The sequence below is a fragment of the Chinchilla lanigera genome, unplaced genomic scaffold (assembly GCF_000276665.1).
Source record: "Chinchilla lanigera isolate Chin_1 unplaced genomic scaffold, ChiLan1.0 scaffold00004, whole genome shotgun sequence".
NCBI classification, from domain to species: Eukaryota; Metazoa; Chordata; class Mammalia; order Rodentia; family Chinchillidae; genus Chinchilla; species Chinchilla lanigera.
In genome coordinates, this window is record NW_004955405.1 from 12203636 (window position 1) to 12228958 (window position 25323).

The window sequence follows — 25323 nt, forward strand, 5'->3', positions numbered from 1 at the left end:
TTTTAGGTGACTGTGGGCTCCTATTGCTGTGAGCATTGCTGCCAGCAGACTCTTCTGCTCTTTGAGCTTGAAGCGGCGGGTTTCTTAAGGCATCTCTACCCATATCAATGTCCACAGCTAGCTGTTGGGCTTCTTTGAGAACAGGCTGTAGGAAAATGAAGGAAACTTAGTACTGGTTTGCTGTTGATTTGAATCCCAAATCCATCCCAAATCTGCCTGCTGCTATTCACTTTTGAGTCTCCTCGAGTAGATTCTTGCTTTTTGTTCAGTGTATTTTGTACTAGTTTTATTATTGCACTCAGTAGGGAAGAGATTAGAGAGTGCCTGCTTCATTTTACCCAGAACTGGAATGCTCAGTATCTATCTCTTGACAATGATTGAAAAGAAATGGCATTCAGCTCAACTTTGGTCAATGAGATATGAGAAGAATCCCACAGGAATAGGGGCTGTCTCAGCAAAGCTTTCTCATGCTAAGAGAGACACAAAAGAGTGATGTTCACTTTCTTCTACTTCTGAATATTCTTGTAACAAAATATGTCATACGGGACTACTGCAGCCCAGATACAACTCTGAGATAAAGGCAACACACAGATGGTGGAATAGAACATAAAAGAAACCTGGTCTTTGATGAAAGGACTGAATCCTCCCTATTTCAGGTCTTCCAGCAATGGCTGATACTTGTTTTTCTCTTTAAGCTTGTTTGAGATTTGAGGCTTTTACTTGCCATATCATAAAGTACAGTACTCTTCTTTCTGTTTTGTACAATTTCTTTTCAAAAATCTGAAGCTTAGAGAGTCCCCTCTACTGTCATCTATTTTCTTTATACCTGGGTTATGCAAGAAGATAGTCAGCATTCATGCGGGGCTACTGATCACTTAACATATAGCTATCCTGGGTTGAAATGTGGTATAAAGTACAAAATATACATCAAGTTTGGAAGATTTGATTAAAAAGAAGTATGCTATTTTATCAATAATGTTTATATTTGTTACATGTTAAATGACATTTTAGAAATGTTGGTTTATATGCTGTTAAAATAACTTCTGTTTCTTTTAACTTTTAAAAGTGTAGTTAAAGTCCTCAAGTGACATGTACTATATAACACTCATTTTATTTCTTTTGAATAGCACAGATTTCTATAATTCCTCCTTTTTATGTCACTGGAATCTTACATTTATACCATCAGCTTTGTTTTAAGAGTCTCAACCACAGTGACCTTTCATCAGTTTTAAGAACTTTTTCCTGTGAGTTACCGAATTACTTTTGCTAAGTGCTAAACTGGTCTCAAACACGACAACTTACATGTGGAATTATTGTAAAAATATTTCTAGTCCCATCTTCGACTATAAATTACTAAGCCTTTGTATTTTCTGCAAACAGTTGCTGACAAGCAATATCGGGAATGGGTAATATATATATTTGTACCCCATTTTCCCTCAAATATCTGTTTATCTAGAATATGTTATAATTTTCTATCATTTCACTTCATTTCCTTAACCATGCTGCTCATGAGGCTCTATTTATCACACTGTGTGATGAGATTTGTTATTCTTGCTTGCACATTGTTATATAGATAACTGCCTCTGCTGTCACCAGTCTACTTCCTTTCTCATGCGGCATATTGGACTTATACCATCATTTGATGTCATTCTGTAACCGTGATCTTTAAACCAGAACATAGATAACTGTAGAGATAAATGAGCTTTTAAAAAAGATATTGTATTTGATTTAGCTAATTTGATAGAAATCCATATGGATTCTCTTATAAATGATACATTTAATGAAACTCGGTGAATGTAGCTCTTAAGGTGGCTTAATATGTTCTTTTTGCTATTAAAAATTTTTCAGTCACCTCATTATAAATAAAATTTACAATCATCTATGACTATATGAACTAACTGAAAATAAACGAATATCATCATTTCAATGAGATGAATTTCTAATAAAATTTCCCTTTCATACTGTCCAGTAATAGTACTTTTAAATATATTTATATTTTGATTGATTAAAAGTTTCATCATTTAATCAATCCAGAGTTATTGGTATAATTAATGGTCCCATAAAATTTTAAAAATTAAATTTATGTATTTTATTGAAGAAAATATATGTTAATCAATAAAAGATTTTGAACAATACATTACACTGAGATCGAATTCTGTGGGGGTTGAAGAATGAAAATGTGATTTCAGAGATAAAAGAACCATGTGAACTTCTAACTGCCAAAAAAGAGCTTGTTTATGTATTCCTCAAATGACTATGGCATTGAGATTCCTTTCATTCTCATTAAACATGCTTGCACAATTCTGTTTAACAATGCCCTTATTTGAAGTACACAAGAAATAATATCATTTGCAACCATTTACTTTTATTTCAAAATTGTCATTGTTAAGAATGTGAAAGGGATATCAATAATCTAAAAATTATTTAATGAGGTACAAGGAAAATTGCTGGTCTAGAGTAAAAATTGTTAAGTTTTACCTGGGTTTTGGCCCCAGGTCATCCTACTAGGTACAAATTCCTCTTAAAGAAGTCACATACTGTGTAGGTGAACATTCATACTGATTGTATAACATGAACACATTCTTACTCTACTGTTTTCATGGTTTAGACATCCAAATCCTATTCTTTGATTATGTACCTTGTCCCTTCTCCCCCTTGCCTTTCTTTTTTTTTTTTTTTTTTTTTTTTTTCTGGTACCGGGAACCGAACTCACGACCTTGCGCTTGCCAGGCAGGCGCTTTTGCCACTGAGCTAAATCCCCAGCCCCTTCCCCCTTGCCTTTCTTGCTCATCTTCTTATCTCTGTTCTCCAGCTATCCACTTCCCATATACTACTTTTACTTTCTTCAGACACTTTTTCTTTGGCAGGGGCAGTGTACCAGGCATCGAACGCAGGACCTTGCACTTTCTGGGCAGGCGCTTGTGCCACTGAGATATACCCCAGCCCTGCTTTTACTTTCTGAATCCCAATCTTTAACCTGCAAGGGGAGCAAAGGGCAAAAGACAGCACTGCATCTTCCTGCAGTTCTACCAGACTGGAAATTCTTTAGTTTTATTTTCATGATTTCATGGAAGTTTACCAAGTTTTCTCTGTAGGAGTGTTTCATTTCTAATTCTTACCAGCTATAGTAGGATATTATTATCTTTTCAAAAGGTCTACTTTTACCCAAGTGTTTATAGAGCTATGCACATAGAAATAATTTTTCAAATGTATGGAATTTCATAGTATGAGTGTTTAGGTAAAGAGAATTCATTTATGTGAGTATTCTTAACTGAGGCAAAGTACAAAGAGCCGTATCCTTTAACCATGCCCACAGGGTGGACCTACATAAGGCCTTCAGTGTTAGTCTTAACACAAACAGTGCTGTGAAGAACATTCTTACAGATGTACCTTTGTGCTCATATTTGGTTATTTCTCAAAGATAGATTCCTGTAAGTGGCATTGCTGGGTCAATAACTGTACAGTTTCACCTTCGTTCATTGACCACTAGAACTCTTCTGCTATTTTACATTCAGGTAACAATGGAGGAAATACATGTTTCCCAATGCTTTCATCAAAAATGCATGCAATCAACTTTTAAAATGATCATCAACCAAACAGGCAACAAATGATTACTTGCGAATAGCTTTAGTTTGCAATCTACGATGTCTGTGCACTATTCTGTGAGAAGCGGCATGCCCTTAATTCCAGTTTCAGTACTGCTGAGTTACTTTTCTTTCTCCTCTAGGCCATATTTATCTGCTCAGTATTATTTGGATATGCTTTTGATTCCCCTCTGACTCCTGAAAACCATATTTTCAGTTTTCTTTTTGGATCATTTCCTTTTTTTATTTTCGTTTTCGTCTTTCGTAATGCACTGTACGGAGGCTGGCTTGCCTTCACCTCAAGCAGCTGATTCACTTAGCATAAATAGCCGGATATTGCTTCTGGCAAGAACACAAACTGGAGACTCTCCCTGAAGGGCTAAGGAATAATCACCTCACCTTCCAGGTCTCTAGCTTTTGGACAGTTTCTAACACTTTGTTATCAAGTGTTGGAAAAGTTATTTTCTTCTTTATATTAAGGTGTGCTTTTGAAACCTTTCTATCAAATTCCTAAGCAGGGAAGAGTGAAATTTTAAACAATTTGTTTTTCTTGTTGAATCTTAAATAAAATTAAAGGCACAGGGATATTGGTTTTTCATGAATTATTTTAATCTCTAACACAGAGTATCTGGTTAAGCTCTGTGTTCAGTTGGGGGTAAATAAAAATTATGCTTAATTCAGTTCAGTTTTATGAAATGCATATATTGCATGTTAAAGTCTTGTTTAACAATTACATAGCAATTTGCGGGGAAGTTTTGATTTTGACCATAGACCTCCTTAGGGTCTCAAGGACCTCTAATAATCCATTAACTATACTTTGAGAGCTCTATAAAAATCACTGAAACCCTGAGTCTCAGCCCCAGAAATTTTGATTCAGTTAGTTTAAGGTAACTTCATTGATATTTTATCAAAATCCTTAAGGTTATTTGAACATGCAACCAAAGTTCCAAATCACTCCTGTCGAGCATAGAACAGTAATTTTCACTATAGACACTCAGAATCTATTTTGGGAATCATTCTAAGCTGTCTGCAAGTGCAAAAATATATTTAAAATGAAATAAAACCAGATACTACCACTAAGGTTTATGGCTAGATGTTCCTCAAAGGCTTTATGCATTCATGGGTGAAGCTTTAGGAAGGTGACTGCATTATAGGGCTGTGATAGCTCACTTGCTTTGGGAGGTCAGGCCTAGCAGGAAGGGCAAGTCATGACCTAAAAGGGTGTGTCCCCCACTCCAGCTCCTCCTTTCCTTCTCTGCTTCCTTCTCTGCTTTCCTTCTCTGCTTCACCACGACATGAGCAGTTTTCCTCTGCCCAAGACCTTTCACTACGCCTTCCTGCCTTAAAGCTAGCTGACTACGGGCTAAATGCATGAGCTCTAATAAATCTCTCTTCCAGTAAATTGCCAATGTCTGTTGTTGTGGTATTATGTCTCAGGAAAGAGGAAGTGACTAAGACATTGATGTTGGGGCATTTTGTGAGATTAGAACTATTTGTGAGATACTTGGGTCAGGCCAATTTTAAGGGTGTCTTTCTCATATTATAGACACCATAACGGTGTTCGGGAACTTTATTTTTCCCTGGGTATAGACTATTAGTATCCACCTACACATCAGTTATCCATTATCTATATTTCTATGTACCTATCAATCATCTATGTCTATAGGTATGTATGCATGCACGTATGCATATGTATATCAAACTAATAGAATCAAATACTTAAATAGTGAAATGCTTCTTCATATGTGCATCTTTAAAACTGGCATTACGAGATGTTTTTGTAAGTTATTATGAAACTCTTCTCTTCATTTCCTGAGTACAATTCATTTTCAATAATAAACTGCTGGAACTACATTAGAACATCAGGGAAGAGGAACTGTACAACAGCAGGTGGTTCAGAATTTACTGTTTGTGTAATAGTTTTCATAGCTCTTGAGTATAGGAGAGGGGGAATTATTATTGAGTTCTTTTGTCTCTTCTTTCTTGTAATATCTATTGAGAGAGAGAGCTAGGGATGGAATTTTTGATGAAATGTGATTAAAGCAGAAGTTCTAATAGTGCTTTTGCCTTGCTAAATGTGAAATATGAGCTTTTTATTAAAAATTTATGCAGTTTATGTGTCTAGAACACTCATTTGGTAAAACAATGTTACTTGTTACATTTTTGGTAATACTTCAGATTTTAAAAGAGAATCTCTAATAAGCTGAGTTGAATATTGATGGCAATGAAGGAGTAGAGGTCTGGCTTTTATTATTATTTTTAAATTGAAAGAGATGTAGAATGCATCATAGACATAAAGATAAAAGGTGAAAGTATAACACCTATAAACAAAAATGGGAGAAAGTACTCAGGATATTGGTAGGCAAATATTTCATTGATAAGACATTAGAATTCTAATCATGAAATTCTTAAAAAGGACAAATTGGATCTTATTAAAATTAAAACATTTGATCTCTGAGGACACTTTCAAGTAAGAGGTAAATAATGGGTTAGGAGGTAATATTTGTAAATATACGCCTAATAAAGGATTTTATCCAGAATATATAAACTCAGTAATAAGACCACAAGCATCTAAACTTAAAAAGTAAGCAAAGAATTTGAGCAGAAACTTCACAAAATGAGATATATGAAGTCCAAAATGCATATTGAAGATTTGAAACTGTATTAATCATCAGAGAAATTCAATTTAGTGCCACATGATATACTACTACACGGCTGCTAGTTTGGCTAAAACTAAAAAGATTAAGCAAATGTGAGCGAGAATGCAACTGGAACTCTCATATGTTACTGGCGAGAATATAAAATAGTCTGGCACTTCCTATAAAGTTAAATAAATACATTCTTATCAGTGGATCTTGCCATTCCACTTCTAGGTATTTGCCCAAGAGAAATGAATGCATATGACTCCTTCTGAAGACCTGCACATGAATATTCATAAGTTTTATTCAAAATTATGAGTGACCATGAAAAACTGAATGAACAAATAAAATATATTAATTATAATTTAGTTAAGAAAATAGACTACTATTCATGAACAAAGATAAACTACTACTGATACCTAAAATTGCATTGATAATTACAAAAAAGTTATGCTGAGTTAAAAGGACAGACAAAAAAGGAAGATATCCTTTATGCTTCTATTTAAGTAAAACTCTAGAATAAGCAAAACTAGCCTATGGTAATGGAAAAAAAGTTAATAGTTACCTGGCCATGAGGCCTGGAGAAGGTGGGCAAGGAATGGAAGTTTTCTTTTTTTTTTTTTTTGGTTTTTTTTGTTTGTTTGTTTTTCTCTGGTACCGGGAACCGAACTCACGACCTTGCGCATGCCAGGCAGGCGCTTTTGCCGCTGAGCTAAATCTCCAGCCCCAGGAATGGAAGTTTTCTATAACTTGATTATGATTACACAAGGGTGAATTCATTTGCCAATATGCATTAAACTTCCACTTCAAATTAATGCTTTCTATTGCTTAGTAGTGTAGGTGGTAACTGCTACAGAAACATAGACATGTTTAGAGATGAAAGACTTCATTAAAAACTGCTGGTTTAGAGTGTAGACATGTCAGTTCCCGGTGAATGCTATGAAAAGCAGCTGAAGATAAAGGAAGATCTCATTGGTCTGGGAGTCAGATAATCCAGTTTTAAGGATGCTTTTTCTCTTCTAAATTTGATTATAGATTGTAAGGGGCTGAAAGATGTTTCTCTGTTAAGATGAATGTCAGAGTAAGCAAAAACCAGATTTAAAAACTTCACTGTGTATGGCTAGAACTCAACAACAACAAAAAAATCCAACCTTCTATCAAGCTGTAAACAGACTCCAGTGGTTGCTAAAAGAATGTCGCTAAGCTGCTTTGAAAAGATATCAGTGGCTCCTCAGTTGAAGACTTCAGAGAGGATCTGAGGATTTTTTTTTCTTTTTGTCCAGAGAAAAGGCTAGAGGTAGTATAAGACAGCTATTAAAGCTGAAAGTGAAGACTAATGTTTTTATTTCCTGAATTTTGCCCCCAAATTTTCCAAACGTGTCATTTTTAATATAATTTAAATGCATTGTTGAATAATTATACATTTGATTATCATTTGATTTTTATTGCAGACTTCCCTTGTTTACAGCATGAGATTGCTTAGATTAACTCAGATCGCCATCAGAAAGCCACTCACTTCTCCCTCTCTCACTTATTTACTTAACTTTTTATTTTCAGATAATTGAGATTCACATGATAAAAAATAAAATGAAAATGCCCTGTTCTCAATCACCTGGTTTCTTCCAATATTCTTATCTTATGCGACTACAGTAGAATAGTGTAACTGGAAAACTGACATTGACTACATTCCATCATTCAGATCTCACAGGTTTTACATGAATTGGAGTATGTGTGTATTTAGTTCTATGTAGCATTATCTCACGCATAAATTCATGTGACCACCAGGGTCAGACGCATTACCATGTTGCTCTTATCTATACTTCCTCTTTCTCACTCATTTTCACTTCTCCTGGAAACCTCAGACCCTAGAAATTACAGGTCTTCATTTCTACAGTTCTATTGTTCCATTCCAAAAATGTAATCTTGCAATATGAAACTTCTTGGGATTGTTGTTGCTATTTTTCAATCAGTATAATTCCTGGGAGATTCATCCAAGTTGTTGTGTATACTTTTTAAAAAATTGTATTGGTTCATATTTGCCATACATATTGATCACATTCATCATAGGGAATTTGTACCTTTGCCTTTATCTTAATTCTTCTTTCTTTCCCATTTCCCCATCCCTTCAACCCTTCTTTCCCTATTTACAAAACTTTGTGTCCATTTTTCTCTTTTCCCTTTCTTCCCTTCCCACTACTTCCCTCCCCTTCGCCTTTGAACATGTTCTTTCTACTTCCCCAAATCTATCTTCCATTATGCTCCTTATTTATCCTTTGGGTGGTGGTGCACACATTTAATCCCAGCACCATGGAAACCTGAGCCAGGAGGATTTCAAGTTCAAGCCAAGTTTGGACAATTTACCAAGACCCTTCTCAAAAAAATTTTTTTAAAAAAGAGCTGAGAATATAGTTCAATGCAAAGGCCTTGAGTTCAATCCCTGGTACTGCAAATACTAATAATACTAATATTAATACTAATACTAATACTAACTGAATTGTATTTCATGTTATAGGTATATGGTATATGGGTATATGTTATAGATATATGGGTATATAGGTACATAGGTATTTGGATGTACCAAAGTTTGTTTAGCCATTCACCTAGTCATTGTAGGACAACTGTATTGTTTATGCTAATTTTTGGCTACTGTGGATAAAACTGTTATGAACATTCATTATATTTTTATATAAGCATAATGAATTTTCATTTCTCTGAGATAAATGCTGAAGATTAGAGTTTCTGGGTTGCATGGTAACTGCATGCTTAGTGATTTAAACAGTAAACTGCAGAACTATCCCCATGGTGGCTTTGCCTCCTTATAGTCCCACTAGTATGAGTGACTCAGTTTCTCTACAACCTTGTTGACACTGGGTGTTTTCTCTACAACCTTGTTGATCACTGTTTTTTTTTTCCCATTTGGATAGGAAGGTGGTAGTACCTATTTGTGGTTTAATTCACATTTCCCTAATGGTTTATAAAGTTAAAAATCTTTCCACATGCTTATTTGTGCGTATTTGTATGTCCTCTTCAGTGACATATATGTTCATATCTATTTTGTTTTTTGAAATTAGGTATTGGAAATTCTTCATTTATTTTAGGTACTAGTCCTTTGTCATATATGCAGCTTTCAAATATTTTTTTTTTAATTTATGACTTGTCTTTTTATCCTCAATGGGGTGTTTTCACAACAAAAGTTATAATTTTGATTAGGTTTATCAACTTTTCATAAATTTTTTTTGATATTAAGTGTAAGAATTCTTCACCTACTCTAAGGATTTTTTTAATAAGGGTTTATTGTTTTATATTTTACACCTTAGCCCATTATCTGATTTGAGTTAATTTTTGTATAAAATGTGAAATTAAGGTTGGTGTTGTTCTTTTTTCATTTTTCTTATGGATTCCCACTGCTCACCATTTGTTGAAAAGGATATCCTTTCTGCATTGAATGCTTTTTGTACCTCTGTCCAGAAGTGAACTTGAAAACAATCAGCTGGAAATATTTGTATGGGTTTGTTTCTTGTTTTTCTCCACTGCTCATTGACCTGTGAGTCTATCCCTTTATCAATACTGTATGCCTTGACTATTGTTACTTTATACTTATTTTTGGATTATTGTAGTTATTCCAAAATTTGTCCCCTTTGTATATATTTTGGAATAAATTTTCTAATTCTTATTCTTAAAAGTCTGCTTATATTTTGATAGATATCATGTTAAGCCTGCCAATCAATTTAGGGAGAGTTGAAGTCCTTACCATGTTTAATCTTCAAATCCATGAACATGGTATATCTTTGTAATTAGGTCATCATTGACTGCTTTTGTTTTTTTTTATTTTAAAAAATAAAAGAAGGAAAACATATTGACAGACATCCATTTACAAAACAGCATAAGAATAATACAAAAAAACAATTACAGACAAAGTTGTAGGAAATTAACCATGGTTATTGTATTACTTATTGATAACTTCAGAGTGGTTTCTCAGGAAAACAAATAGAGATATACAGGATTGATTAAACAAGTAATCATTAACTGTTCCTTTCTGTAGAGCAATATAAGACAGTAGTACAACTATGTTAGCTATCCTGTATATACATACTTATGTAATTTCCCCTTCTTTCCCTTTTCTTTTCCCACACCCGTTGCCCTTTACTTTTGAGCATTTTCCTTTCGTTTCACAATGTCTCTCATATCTCCTAATTTTTATTCACTGTTTCATGTCTTACACTAGTGAGACAATATGATGCTTACACATACAGGTCTGATTATCATTGATTTCTTTCAGCAGCATTTACACTTTTCTGTATACAGTGTACATGTTTTTAAATTTATATCTAAATGTTTGTTTAGGCAGATTGTAAAGGTGCTCTAATTTTGAATTTCCTATGTTTCATTTTTTTCTGCTTTAGACATTTTAAGAACAGAAATAAATGCCACTAATTACATGCAAGTGTATAACAATTACTACTATATACAGACTTTTTATACTTGAATTAAAAGTATACCATTAGGCAATAACTCTTAATCCCTTCTTCCCCAGGCCCTGATAACCTCTAGCCTACTGAATTTGCCTGTAGAAATGTTCCTATTTTAGGCATTTCATACAAGTTAAACTATATAAACACATGCCATTTTGTTTATTGCTTCTTTTCATATTTGTTTTTTCTGCCTAATATTCCAATGCATTTATTTATTTGACTCATTCAATCAGATTTTATCAGTAAATTTTAGATATACCTGTTTTCTTTTTAACTTATAAAAATGATATGAAATGCTGTATTGATCTCGTCACCTTGCTGAAATCAGATTTTAGACTTAAGAAACTTTAGAACCCATGAGATTTTTTAAATAGTCATGTTATTTGATAACAAGGATAGCTTTATTTCATTTGAATCTGTGTATTTATTTCTTTGAAGTGGGTAGAATTTCTAGTGTTGTATTGAGTAAGAGTAATAAGAACCAAATCCTCATTTGTTACCCATCTTGGGGGAAAGTATTCTGTCTTTTACCCTTAATAATGGCTGTAGTTTTTATTAACACCGACTTTTTAGTGATCAAGTTAAGGTACACACTAAAAATTGATTGTAAAGTACATGGATTTTCCACATACTCCTTTTTCCCATTCATGTATGGCCTCCTCAATTATAAATAATCCCTTCCAAAATGGTACATTTGTTGTAAGTGATGAAAATGTTTTGGGTTTGTGAAGCCTTTTATCAAATTGAGATAGTTCCTGTTTCTAAATTGCTGAGGGTTTCAAATGAATGAGAATAAGATTTTGTTAAATACCTTTCTGCATTAATTGAAATCATCTTCTTTATGCCAATTATTCCTGCTCATCTCATAATTTGGGGGATTATGATGAAGAGATATGCTATGAAAATAGTTGTTGTGGAAAGCTAAGTGTAGGTCATGAGATATCAGAAGAAAGTAAAATTAAAAGGAGTAGACTCAAAACACTGGTACCCAGAGAACCTAAGGAGTGCAATCATTTCAGAGATATGGAGCAGATGGTGGGTGGTCTGGTTGATACACTGTGTCAACTTGAGGAATCTAGAAGTTTAACTAAGTAACTCAGCAGTTCTACATCCTGGGGTGAGGACATACCCTTACCCCTTAGGATGTTGCTCAAGTGTCAACTTGAGAAGTTTAAAAGCTCAACTAAGTGATTGAGCAGCGGGCCAGGGTCTATACTTTGTAAATGTCCTCAGTTTGTGGAAGAGGAGGGCACAGAGATGGTGTGGGTATAGGCAGATAGCCCGCATACAATATAATGGAGGAAAAGAAGCTTGTTCCTTGTTTGTGCTCTTGTTGCTTTTGCTATCTTCTGAGGCGTTGGACTGTTGTTCTTGTGCTGTGACACTTTGACTCGGAGCCAGCTGATTGTAGACTGAAGCCTCCACAAACTGTGAGCTAAATAAACCTCTGCTTCCTTAATTTTGGGTGTCAGGTATTTTGTCCCAGCAACGAGAGAAAAGTAACCAAGACACTGGGCCATAAGAACACTCTGAGTCCCCTCAGCACAGAGATACAGCTTACTTAAATAGCTCCACTGGATGAAACAAAGCAACATCACTCATACCAGTTATGTTTGAACATTGAATCGTGTGAAATGACCAATATCTCTAGTATGCAGTTCAGGTTACAGTGGTTCTTGATTTGTAGGAATCTCAAAGGGAATGAAAATGGAGATATTTTGGGAAAGCCACGAATAGAGCTGCCTAGTCGCTTTGTGTTCTTTGAGCCATGTTGTCATATTTGACCCTGTCATACTTATCATCATAGTCAGTATCATCATAATTGGAATTATTAGGAGAAAAGCACCAAACTATTTAATAGTTTTTTAGCCAAGTTTCTATAAGGCAGTTTTAGGCAAGAGGACTAAAGTACCTCTCCAAATATAATTTGGGTTTATTGTTTCTCAGCTGTTTCTGATAGGCTTATTGCTTGAGATTTTAGACAACCATTTGATTGTTGTTGGCTTCTTTGCACTTCACACTTGTCATAACCAAAGAGTGGTGGCTATTTTAATTATAGTCAAGGTAATTTGAATTTAGATCAGAAGTTTCTTCTCTTTTAACAGTTTCTCACGTCTGACAAGTGATATTTAGAGTGGCAGACTGTTTCATAGCCCTGTGTTTTCCTAATGCAGAGGAAAATGGTTTAGAAAATAGAAAAGTTTTACAATGTGGATGTTTACATCCTTATTTCTATTATTTTCACATTTTAAGTGAGAAATGTGTGCGCCTTTAAATTATAAGGCAAGGAAAATTGCTATAGATTCACTTATATTTAATTAATTTCAAGAGCAGGTTTATGTTCCTGGTCCAGAAGAAAGGAGAAAAAGAGACATAAAGAGAAAGAGTCAGAAGATACTGCTGGTTGGAGTGAGGATGAAGAAGGATATTATGTTTTCTTTTTTCAAATGCTACTTGAACTATCTGCCATGGGGATGAGGAGGTGAGACGAAGTATTTTCTGTTTAGAGTAGGTTCCCTAGGAGGGTGGATGCGCCTTCCCAAAATAAATCAATGGAGAAGGAAGGGAGAAGGAAATACAAAAGATAAAAATAGTTGCAGAAGTTGCTGATGCCTACAAGATGCCAAGAGAGTGGATAAATCCCCCCAAATAAAGTATGTTGAGAAATGGCTGCTTGACAACATATGACAATCATCTTTTCATTTTGCTGATGCAATATTACTAATTTCAACTAATGTTCTTCTACCTGCTTGTATAATTTTGCACACAGGGACCCTAAAAGTGTACTAATGAGCATTGATTTTTTTCCAACTTTTTAATTTCAAATACTTTAAAATTTACTTCTAAATTGCCTGAGTAGTACCAGCATGCTAAACTGATGAATACACTTTTTCCCAGAGCCCTGATTCAAATTTTGCCAGTAGTTATAACGAGGTCCTTGATGTCAAAAGGTCCAGTTTAGGGTTACATATTATATTGAGGTACCTTGTCTTCCTATCCTCCTTTAGGATAGGAGAGTTCCCCAAGCTATACTTGACTTCATACGTTTTAGGTCACTTACGGAAATTCTCTTTTTGCTGTCTGGTAGTTCTTGATTATAAGCAGGCTGTAAATTTGGGGCTGAATATTAGAGAAGTGTTGTGTTCTTTTCATCACCTTTCATGAGGTAACACATGATTTGTCCTTTTACTGATTGGTATTGTTAATTCTGATCACATGATTCAGAGTGTCTGCTACGTTCCTCCACCATGAGGTTCACTTTTCTCTTGGCTAGTAATAAAAATTTTTGTAGAATGGTACTTTGAGACCATGTAAAATCATGTTATCCAACTCACCTTCACCCAATAAGTTAAAATTTCATTGATTCCGTACCACACTTCTTTCTGTATTCACTAGCATTGTAGCCTAAGACAGAACTTTTTATTTTTTTTCTGTCCATTTATATCAGGGTGGATTCATGGGTTTCTTTTTTTACATAATGGGTTATAATTCATTACTTTCATTACATATTTTGATGCTTAAATCGTTCCTGGTTTGGTCTATGGAAGATTTTTCAAGAACTTTTTAGTTACTAAGAATATTCCGGGAAAATGATAGCTTTTGTTTTTAGCTCATCCTCTCTAAAATACAGACAACAATGCTTTCAATACTCTGAGTTTCTAGGCTCAAACTAGAGAAGAACAGAGTCTGCCTATGAGACCATTTCCAAAAGCATGTCCCACTGGGGCAGTTCACAGAAATCAAAGTGAAGAGCATCCTTACCAGTCACATTGGCCAGAGAGTGCTGGGCAGGTAGGAAGACAATTCTTAAAGCAGAGGGGAGAATAAAAAGACACAAGAAGCTGATGATAAATACTACTGAATGGAACACTCATTCACTGAGCATATACTTAGTAGAGTTGCCCCTCAGCATCCATGGGGATTCAGTTCCAGAACCCTCTTCAGATGTGCGAGTCCATGGATTCTCAAGCACTTTATTAAAATGGAATTGTACTTGCACATAATCTACTAACACCCTTCTGTGTACTGCAAATGATTGCTAGACAATATATAATATCTAATACAATGCAAATTGTTATATCATTTGTTTAAGGAGTAATGACAAGAGAAAAGTCTGTGCATGCTCAGTACAGGTGCATTTGGCTTTGAGTATTTTTGACCCATAGTGGTTTAATCTACTTATGGGGAGCTCATCCCCCATATATAAAGGGCTAATCACAGACCCCAGACTTTGCTTGCTTTGTGGATCCATAAATGAATGTACATCTTTCCTGTCCTGAAGAAGCTCTTATTCTAGTAGAAGAGGGTCATGCCAATAATTACAATACAGGCTATCTCAAAATTCTTCATATAGCCTTCAGATTTAAAAGTTTGATAGCTTTTGTTAAGTTACTTTTCATGAGGTTTATGCCAATGTGCAACCATAGAGTTGGAAAGTGATTTCTAAACACTGCTTTTAAAACCCTGTTCACACAATACTTTATGTACTTGAAAGGCACGATCTAAGAAGGCTTTAGATAAGAATTCAGGATCTACCTAGGCTACTTCCTTCCCTTTTGGAGTTGTTAAATCAATCCCACGGAAGCAGACACTGATTTTCTGAGAAAAAACCAAAGTGCCTATCGGCTGTGTTTCCCTAGATACTGACGGCACTGCACTGGATTTCAAAGGGTATGGAAAATAACTGCAGTTAAAGCACTGTTAATTTGTTATTTTTTGTAGTGTTCAATCACTGCCATTTTGGAGAGGAGGGCGGTTTACTTTCATGTAGAGTAATGGGGACTTCACAAAGTCAGGTGGTCACTTCACCAGAAGCTTCTCCTTAAAAGACATCTATTTATAGAGAATTTGGTAAAATTTTTAATTACTGTGAAGGGGTAATACATAAATAAGCAACGATGTCTGTGATGATTACCTTCTGCATATTTTGGTTTTAAAAAATGAGATCCAGTAACTTTCCCTTTACACTTAGATACACTTACATGACAGTGTGCATGTTACCTCTGCAAACACTTCCTTGGGCAAAAGCTCTAGACAAACAAAGTACAGCAGGTGGATTATTTTAGAATGGTTTACTTTTCTAGATCCCAAAGGCCTAAGAAGTGAAAAATTCCAAGTGCTTCTTCATCATATTTGTTTGGATTCTTTGCTTAAATTTTCATTTCTTTTATACCTGATTTTGTGTCTCTTTGGTTTGGATTCATGAGATAGAACTGGGGAATGTTGCATATTAGAAAAAATGAACTGATGTCAGTTCACTGTGAGACACCAGGCTTTCATTCCTCCTGAAACTGTGGGAACACACAGGAGGTGAGAATCAGCATAGCAGAAGCTCCCCTTGCAGGCAGGCAGCAGCAGGCAGAGACTGGTGATGTGAGACTGAGGTCCAGACAAAAATTTATTCTCCTATGTTAATACAATTTCATTCTACTAGCTACTGCATACATAGAAGGTGTTTCAGGAGCCTTAACACTTTGAGTTTTAAGCAGTCAGATCTGAGGACTCATTCTGTTCAATTCATAGTTTGGCTTGTATTTCATAAATGTTGCTGAGACTTGATTATTTGCACATCCTGTAAAATATAGCTTGTGCTCAAAACATTTAAAAGATAACTGCTATAGAATTCTGAACATTAAATATAGCACTACTACAGGTAAATCTCATAGAAATAAAGATATGATCCCATAATTGAAGCATTAGAATTATATATTTGGATGATTATCATATCAGCTGTTTAATTTGACCATCTTCGCAGGCACTGAAAATGAAATAGCGGTACAAGGAGCTATTTGTGGTTTTATTACACTGTAGGTTAGCACACTGACAAGTCAAACACTTTCATTCAGACTGTATAGAAACTCATACACCCCTTGTTCATATCTATTTTGACCTCTGTCTTTATAAATAAAGACATGCACATATACCCAAATAAGACACAATGATCCCAGAAAGCGTTTGTAAACATTCATGCTAACTTGTGGATATACACTGATTTAAAATACCTCTTTTACTTTAAGCAGCTTTGATTTTCTGTCTAGAAGACAAAAGAGAACATTACTAGCTATCGCTTAATAAGTTTGCTTATTTGAATGTTAGCGCTTCTAAAAACTAATCAATATTCATTACAGTCCTGAATTGGAAGATGAAAGGATCAAATGATACTTCGGAATTGGAAATGAAATTCTCAGAAAATGTCAAAAAATATTTTGTGCAGTCTTACTTTAAGAGGAACTGAAAAGAGATCACAAAAGCCTTTAGATATTAAAGGAAAAGGCTCTTGGTATATAATGTAACTCAGTTAATTAAAATCTGCTTAATTTGGAATATGTAACAGAGCAGAGGTGAAATGTGTTCTATTTTTTTGGAGCTTCTTTTAAAAATCTTTACATTTAGCAAGAATATGATAAACATGAGAACAGGATAAAATTCACCCTTGGATTTAGTTTGTGGGTTGAAAGGCAGTATCACTTATTTGCATAAACTGTAGACCCTACACTTGCAACAACTGCACATGTGACCAAGGAGTTTTCTAGCCGATGCTGCAGAAAAAGTTTATTCAGTTTAACTGAAGAAAGACACAATTTTCCTATTAAAGGAGAAATGGTGATCCCCAGGCAAGAGAGAGTTCTTTCAGTACTGTCATGCTACCCACCCCCGGGTTAAATTCTAAGAACAAGGACCATTCAATGATGCAAGGGTTACATGGAAGACTACAGATTAAAAATTATCATTCTAAAGTGTCTTTTAATTTGGTCCTGAACCAAATTGGTGAGAAATGGAATCTTTGTCAGAATAACAGGGAAAGATTCAAATATCAAAGGATGTGCAAATAAACAATTGCATTTTTAAAATTGGAAAATATACATACTTTCAGAGACAAAGCACAAGTCTCACTGACGTTAAAAATGATAAGGGAGTTAAACTGTAAGGTTTTTGCAGCATTATTGGTACTATTTGACTGCCCTGATTTCTATAATCAGATTTTAGCAAGCCTATAAAAAAACTTAAAATTTTATATTGTTGTTCATGTGTTTCCAGTATAGATAATGTATAGTTATGACATTTGGGTTATAGGTCAGATCTCAGGCCTTACTGCACATCCAGGGAAAATTACTTTTTGAATAACACATAGTACAACCTTCAACTCTTAAAAGGTCAGGAGAGGTCCATTCCCCATTCAAAGTGACCAGATGATATAATTTCCACTTGTTCTGAAATGCCTTCCTAATTGCAAGCTTAAAATTTATTTCTCCACCATAACATAAAAGACCCTAGCAATAAAAGCAACACGCGTAGGTGAAACTATTCTATTTTTCTGGCTATACAAAAGATTATTATAGCATCTCTAATACAGGGAGAATGGTAGAGAACATACAACACATTTCCTGTGTTTTTCAATTAAAAGAGACATTTTGACATACTGTTCTGACTTTTTCCTTATTCCCTCATAGCTGCAGCATAAGTTTAAAATAAACTGAGTAAGGTAACTCAGTGCAAATGCAATGTGATGTTAGAAGTGAGCTGCCTAAGAGACTAAGTCAGATACGGGAGCTGTTTCTAAAATAGGATTAAGGAGTGTTTCAAATCACCCAGAACCAATTCTCAAGGGACACTCTGGTACAAATGATGATACCGGGTTAAGAAAACATTTTTCTTATGAAAAAAATTAGAAGTCAGAGCTTGCCACTTACGTTATCCAAGATAAGTTTGGTGATTATCCTGTAAATGAACATCGATTTTTATGTAGACTCCAATATTTCCAATCTCTGAAAAATTGTTCTGGTGTCCTGAATGGTCAATTGAAGAATTATGGCAAATATATTCTGGTGAAGTGGTTGCTTGTCTGAGAAAACAAAGAGATTGCCTCACGTCTGAGGCTTTCCATACTACTTTTTAAAACTAGCTTTAACACAGAAGAGAAAAAAACCCCAAACCTCGAAACCCAGTAGTAAATTTTTTGTTACTGGCTGACCCACAAGGTGGCACTAAAGAGAAAAGTGACAATAGTGAAGATTACAGGCGAGTTACTCACTAAATCAATTGCAGAAATTCAATTTATTTCAGGAAATGGTCAAACACATTTTAATATGCTCATGACTCTGAGCAGTCACCTTCGGGTTCATTGCTTTTTTTTCCCATGGACCCTTGTGGAGCAAAAAGTTTTATTCAATTAAGCAGCAGGCTATTTTAAAAGGAGTAATGTGACTGATCCTTCTAGTGTAGTGATTTTGTAGGAAAGTTGTTTTCTTTTTCCAGGACCATTGTTTGTTACAAAATACGACCATTCTTGTATAGTGCCTAATATTTAATGCTCTTAATATAAATGTGAAATATCCTACATATTTATTTTATATTTATAGTAGAAGACATATTTAGGATTTTCATATTTGAAGTCAACACATATAAATAGCTTTCTAAAAATAAAGCAAAAAGAATTTCAGTCCAGAGTGAGGGGGAAGGGATTAGAAAAACCTGTGGAGAGAAAGAAAAAAATATTAATGATGTAGACATAGACTGGGTATATAGCCCTAAAATCAAAGCGGTATGGAGGATCCTCAGGTTTAGTGCCACAGGGTGGAAAAAGCTATGTCTTTTTCTGGCTAATATTCCTGAACACAAGCAGTGGAGAGAGACGCACCAGAAAAAAGGATGCATTTTCAGTTCAGACTAAAATGGTATGTTATGAGCACAAAGGCCTGAAACTGGACAAACAGAAGTTACATCTTTTTCCTTCATTTTCAAGTAGGAATTTAAAAATAATGCAGTTTTAATTTTATTACTACTCTCTCTCTCTATATATATATATATATATTTATATGTATATATATATCTTGTCCAAGTTTTCTAATGGAAGGTATATTTTTCATTTGTAAATGATTACACATTTGATCAGAATATGGACCCAGCAAACCTTCCTATTACAGATTACATTGTATTATTGCACACAAAAAATGCTGTAGTTCAAAATTAGCTTTCAAAACTCACATATAGGTATATGACTTCAGTATTAGTGAGATTTCATTACCTAAAGAAAAAAAACTTGACCATATCTCTTCTAATTTTATTAACCTATTTATAGTTACTATAATTTTAATATAGTAAAATTAGCCTGGGATGTGGCTCAGTGGCACAAGTGCCTGCCTGGCAAGCGCAAGGCCCTGAGTTTGACTCCTGGTACCCAAAAAAGCCAAAAAAAATGCACTAATTGATATAGTAAGATTAAGAAATATCATAATTACCTGGCTTAAAAAGCTATGTTAATAAACATTTATATACCAAACAGTGTCTTATCTGTAGTAAGGGAAGGTGTTAGGAGGTAAACAGTATGTTTTATTATTAAAGGAAAGAAGAGGTTATGAATTATTTGAAGAGAGGAATGTGTAGACTAGAAGATACATATTGAAGAAATAAAACAGGATAGTTTATGTCTTTATATGATTTTACATTAGTATGGAAGTGTGCCTCTGAAGAAATACTTTTCATGGTTTGAAAGAGACAAGGAACCATTAAAATCATGCAGTTTTGAGTGAGTAATAAGATTGAGAATAATGTATACATTTTAATGAATTCAAGAGTATCATTTATAAGTCATGTGAACTGCTCAGTTTTACAGTATGAAAATAAACTAGAGTTCACTCTTTCAACTTGGTACCCAGTCCAGGATAAATAATGCTATCCTTTGTTTGTATCATTATTTTACAGAATGATGACTCATCCCAGGGCCCTACTACATTATTATTAATTCATTTCATTTAAGAACAGATGGCACGTATCTGCTCCAATGAGAGTAGAGAATAGGATGGTTTGGGTCAGTGCTATATTCCTCCAATAGGGCCTGGTACTGACTTCATAATTTATGTAGCAAGTATCAGTTATGCAGTCGACTAGTTCACATTTGGCTTACCTTGCAGGAAATAGCATGGCATTATGTTTAAGTGTACAGGTGATGGAGTAGCACTGTTTGGTTTTGAATTCCAACTCTGCCATCTACTAATTAAAGGACTGCACCCGATGCTTAATCTCTCTGAGGTTCAGTTTCCTCATTCGTTGAATTGGAGAAATAACAGCATTGACCTATGGTGGTTATTATTATGATTAAATAACACAAAATCCTTAAATACTTGCCATAAGTTGAGCCATTGAGAAATTTTAGCCATTATTAATACTATCATTAATTATTACTGCCGTGTTTATCTAGAAACATGGATTTGCATAACTAATAGTCATGGTAACAGCTAATACTTGTGTATGCATTGTATATTTCTTGAGCTACTAGACATTTTTTTTTTTGGTGGTGCTGGGGATCAAACCCAGGACCTTGTGCATGCAAGGCAAGAACTCTACCACTGAGCCGTATTCCCAGCCCATTATAAGACATACTGATTAGCTAAATGGAAACAACTTTGAAAATTTAGCCAACTTCTATTCTGTTTGTAGACTTTATTGTATATTATCTTTGTAGCTTTCATAAATAAACTATACACATTTCCATGATGCATACTTTGTTTTTTATGGAGCTTTCTTATAGAGATCATAAACCAAAGATCTAAACCTACCATTAGAATCCTCTAAAGAAAACTGTAACTTCCCTTAGATCCTAGTACTGTCCTCTGGATATGACATTTAATACTAGAATTGGGAATTGTATCACAGGTTATTCAATCATGCCTTTTCTTACATTTGCTACCTGGGAAGGTCTCTTTTATGCTGACAACTGACAGTTAAATTAAAATGTTTCTTTTAGTTGGTGAACTATAGACATCATGAAACATCATTATCTCAATTATGGCTAATCTTAAATAATTCTCCATCTCCAAGATCTAGAGGAATGTTTTGTTGGGAAGGGCGACTCTTGTATGAAACCTCTCACAAAGTTCACAGGTGAGAGAAGGGGACACACGTTACATAATTTTAAAATTGTGCAATATAACATATTAATAAAATGTTTGTCAGATAAACTTCCTACATTGAAATTTTCATCCAAGTATTACTATTTCAGATAGTTTTTTTGCTATTGCCACATGGCGGCACCACTTTAGCTGATTAACAGAGACTTCTGCATTTATTGTCAGCATTAGTCTTCAGTTGCGTGAAGGCTGTAGGAGTGCATTCCTATCATGAAATACACCAGCTCTGTGCTGTCTGACAGTACTGTAAGTTTGTTTATCCCCACATATGCTTTTGCTGGCATAATATATTTTATAAAGTCTCTTTCCCCATTGAAGTTTTAGGTTTTAATTGAAATATTTTTTGTTTTTCATGGAAATATTAAAAATACCTGAGAGCTCAGAGGATAGTGTCTGCACATGCTTCTGAATTTCTTTCACAGAATATAGAGCTGTAAGAGACTACCAAGTTTGTTTAGTCTAACTCTGTAACATTAACACTTCCAGAAAACGAGTCCTTTAAGTGGGTTAGGATAATAGAAGGAGGCCAGGGAGGCGCTGGATCTCCCTCTTCTCAACTAAACTGTTTCTGGATGTGAAGTGCTAATCACACTGAAAGAACTGGATAAATAAGTACACTCAGATTGTTCTTGTCTATAGAAACCAGTATGAACAGAAAAAAAGCAATTCAAGTGTAAAGACTTGGAAACTAGTACATGCATGGAAGATAGTTCATTTTGATTACTTACTGGTTCAACGTGCAGATTCAATTATAACCCACTTCTTTTTGAGCTCATGAATATTAAACAAACATTCTGATTGTATTCACTTTTACAAGTCCCTGAATCAAATATGGGCATAACATGACTTTAATGACATTTATTAGTTAAAGAAAATCATCATAGAATTTGTGAAACAAATAAATGTTTCTGACAGAAGGATCAGGCTTTTAAGTTTTATTTCCTTATTTAGAACCCTGCATAACTCACGATTTTGGCATTGGAGAAGTCAATTCTTTCTCTAGTCCAGTGACTTAAAGACTGAAGGCAATTTTTAAATGAAATATAAGTGAATAATTTCTTCAATATTTTTGTTAGATATATAATCTGAAATTTTATCTTTTTTCATTTGAAGGTAGAATTAACATTTTCTAGGAATATTAAAAATTTATTTTATTAACTGCTTACATCTCAGGGAAAGGGGGCTACATACTTTCAGAAATTACAAAAGGAAAAATCACTGGGTTCCTTTGTAACACTGAAAGGAGAGGAAGAAATACTTACTTGACTTTGCTGCTGAGTTTATTGGGTAAAGTTACATTTAAGAAGAATTAATGAGCTAATAAGCTGCGGCCACTTGTTAATAAACTTCTGTCTGTTTCAGTTGAAACAATCCATTTACTAATTTAATCAGTCATTAGAGACTTTACTAATTGATAAATGCATTATTTAATTCCAAAATAACTTGAGCGCTACTTTGTAGTAATTTTCAGGAGTACCTAAACACATTTATAGGATGCAAAGAGCAGAAAAAAGCCTTCTTCGACTCTTTCTTGACAAACATCATTTAGAGACATCTTAAAGGCCACTTAGCAGGTAACATCTTCGCTCAAGCATATGGGAGCGGTTCCAGAATGCTCAGATACTCTAAGGTGCTAAGCCTGTGGAATTTAGATCAGTAATCCTGAATAACCAGATTAGATTTCTGAAATCTGAAAAGTCTGGTGACCTGTGGAAGATTACCTAGTTCTTACAATCTAATAGAGAACCCCAACTTCTCAACTCTTAAAATGTATACAGCCACATACATATGGGCAGCAAGAGCGCAGACATTTAAAACAGAGCAGAAAAAAGTAACTTGAACAGAATGTGGCATTTCCCTTGGTCTATGCTAACGGCCCACATACAACATGCTTACAAAACCCACCCTGGCACTTATATTCATCAGCATTTAAAAGTGATTGGAATGGACATCTAGGATGTATGAACTTGTATCCAATCTGGAAATAAAGGAAAAAGAACTTCCTACAGCAGGGCTGCATTTTCCCTGGTTATCACACTAAGTTGATATGCAGTTCCTTTTCTTCCTCAGCTGTGCTTTTAAAGCCAAACACAGAATTTTAATTGTACCTTTTCAGCACTCCAAAGCCAGCAGCATTAAACAGTTCTTTTTGCAAGGAAAATAATGCTGGGGGTTGCTTTTTAAAATGCCACCAGGATTTAAAGACTCCAAGGAAATATGCAGAAAGGAATGACTTCATTTTCTTTATATTATCTGCTTAATTTTTGGACTCAAGTCGGTAACACTTTGTCTTGTTAAAAACTAGAGACTGCTACCTCTTTAGCTGTCCCCTTTGGGGAGGCAGTTTTCTAAATACTGCTGTAATAGAAGTTCCGCACACTAACTTGGGAGGTTGCATATCCCACATACTCACACAGACTCACTATAAGTTGAAACTCCAATAATCTCAGAAGAATGCTTAGCGAGCCAATGGTCTATGAATCTGTTTTGGTGATTCTTGCTGTCACTTCTTGATAACTGCTCCAACAAAGTGTAAACAATTTTCATGATAACACTGGACAGCTACGTAAAAGTAATTGTGGCTGGGGAAAAGGAAAAACTGATCAATCTTGGAATGTATTTGTTCATCTTTGTAGTGAGTTTAAAGATATCGGGGCTCATTTCCCCAGCGTTTCTGTTTTGCTGTTCTTTTGTTTCTTATTTTGGTCCTATAAGCATTATATTTTAATCTGTTTCCCAATTTAAAAATAGAATGTATCCTGTGGGAAAATATGTCTCCTTTCTTTGGTCCTTACTTCCCCAGGATTCTAACGCTTCATTGCTAGGCATTATTGTAGCACTGGACATAACACACAGTATAATACAGGGAGTCAGGCTTTGGAGAATTTATTTCAATTTACATACAATCCTCCAAACCTCAGGCGAGCTTGATGTGAAATCTGACACAGCAGCGTCTCCCCAGCAGGATCTTCCTCTGCTCTCCTGGTTAACAGCCAAAGGCTCCAGTGGTCCCTCTGGGGAGCCGCAGTGGGGCTAGAGTCGGCAAGAGGGGTGACTGCGGGGCTTGTTGCGCTAAAGATTTACAATGTACTTCTTGCAGGCAGCTCAGCAACCCCCTCTGAGGCTGTGGGTGTCTGGTGTGACGGAGCGGAGAAAAGCTCTCTAATCTCCCAGCGCCTGCCTCTGCCTCCGCCGCTCACCACTCCCCTCCCTCCCGCCTTCCCTGCCTCCTCGCGCTCCCTCGCTCTCTCCTTCGCCTTTCTCCGGGAGTTTCAGCCCCTGAATGCAGCTGGAGTAGCTTTGGCAATCTAAACCCGGCGCCTGTGTACACACACAGACACACAGACAGACACACGCGCACACACGCGCACGCACACACGCACACACATGCGACCGCGCTCTCCCGCAGGCACTTGGGCTCCCTCCCCGGGGACGAGGAGCCAACCTTCATCTACCTGAAGTGGATGGCCCGGCTGGACACTTCTCCCTTACTTGCCGGCTCCGGAGGGCAGAGCGAGCTCTGAACGCGGCAGGCTCGCCGTCCGGTCTGCAGCCTCACGCCGCTCGCCGCCGCCGCAGCCTGAAGTGCTGCTCAGGGTGGAGGAGGCGGCTTCTCCGGGACTTGCCCCGCGGCGCAGCTCCGCGGCCCGGGACGTCCTCGGGGGTCCGCTGCGGCCGTCCCCTCCGTCGCTCTCGGCCCTCCTCGCTCCGACTGCGGGTG

The 25323-nt window shown here is 35.7% G+C and overlaps 1 long non-coding RNA gene across 4 annotated transcripts; it reads right to left on the reverse strand.

Moving 5' to 3' along the window:
* Positions 1–25317, reverse strand: LOC102006092. Of its 4 annotated transcripts, none has more exons than XR_001235357.1 (4): positions 24016–25317; positions 20600–20769; positions 18387–19167; positions 1–145 (listed from the first exon to the last, which is right to left on the reverse strand). It is a non-coding gene; the product is annotated as an uncharacterized LOC102006092 (long non-coding RNA). The 4 variants fall into 4 exon arrangements; XR_001235356.1 differs by lacking the exon at positions 1–145 and having other exon boundaries at positions 15532–19167; positions 24016–24635; positions 25058–25317; XR_001235358.1 differs by lacking the exon at positions 1–145 and having other exon boundaries at positions 15532–19167; positions 24016–24184; positions 24507–25317.
* Between the last annotated feature and the right edge of the window lie 6 nt (positions 25318–25323).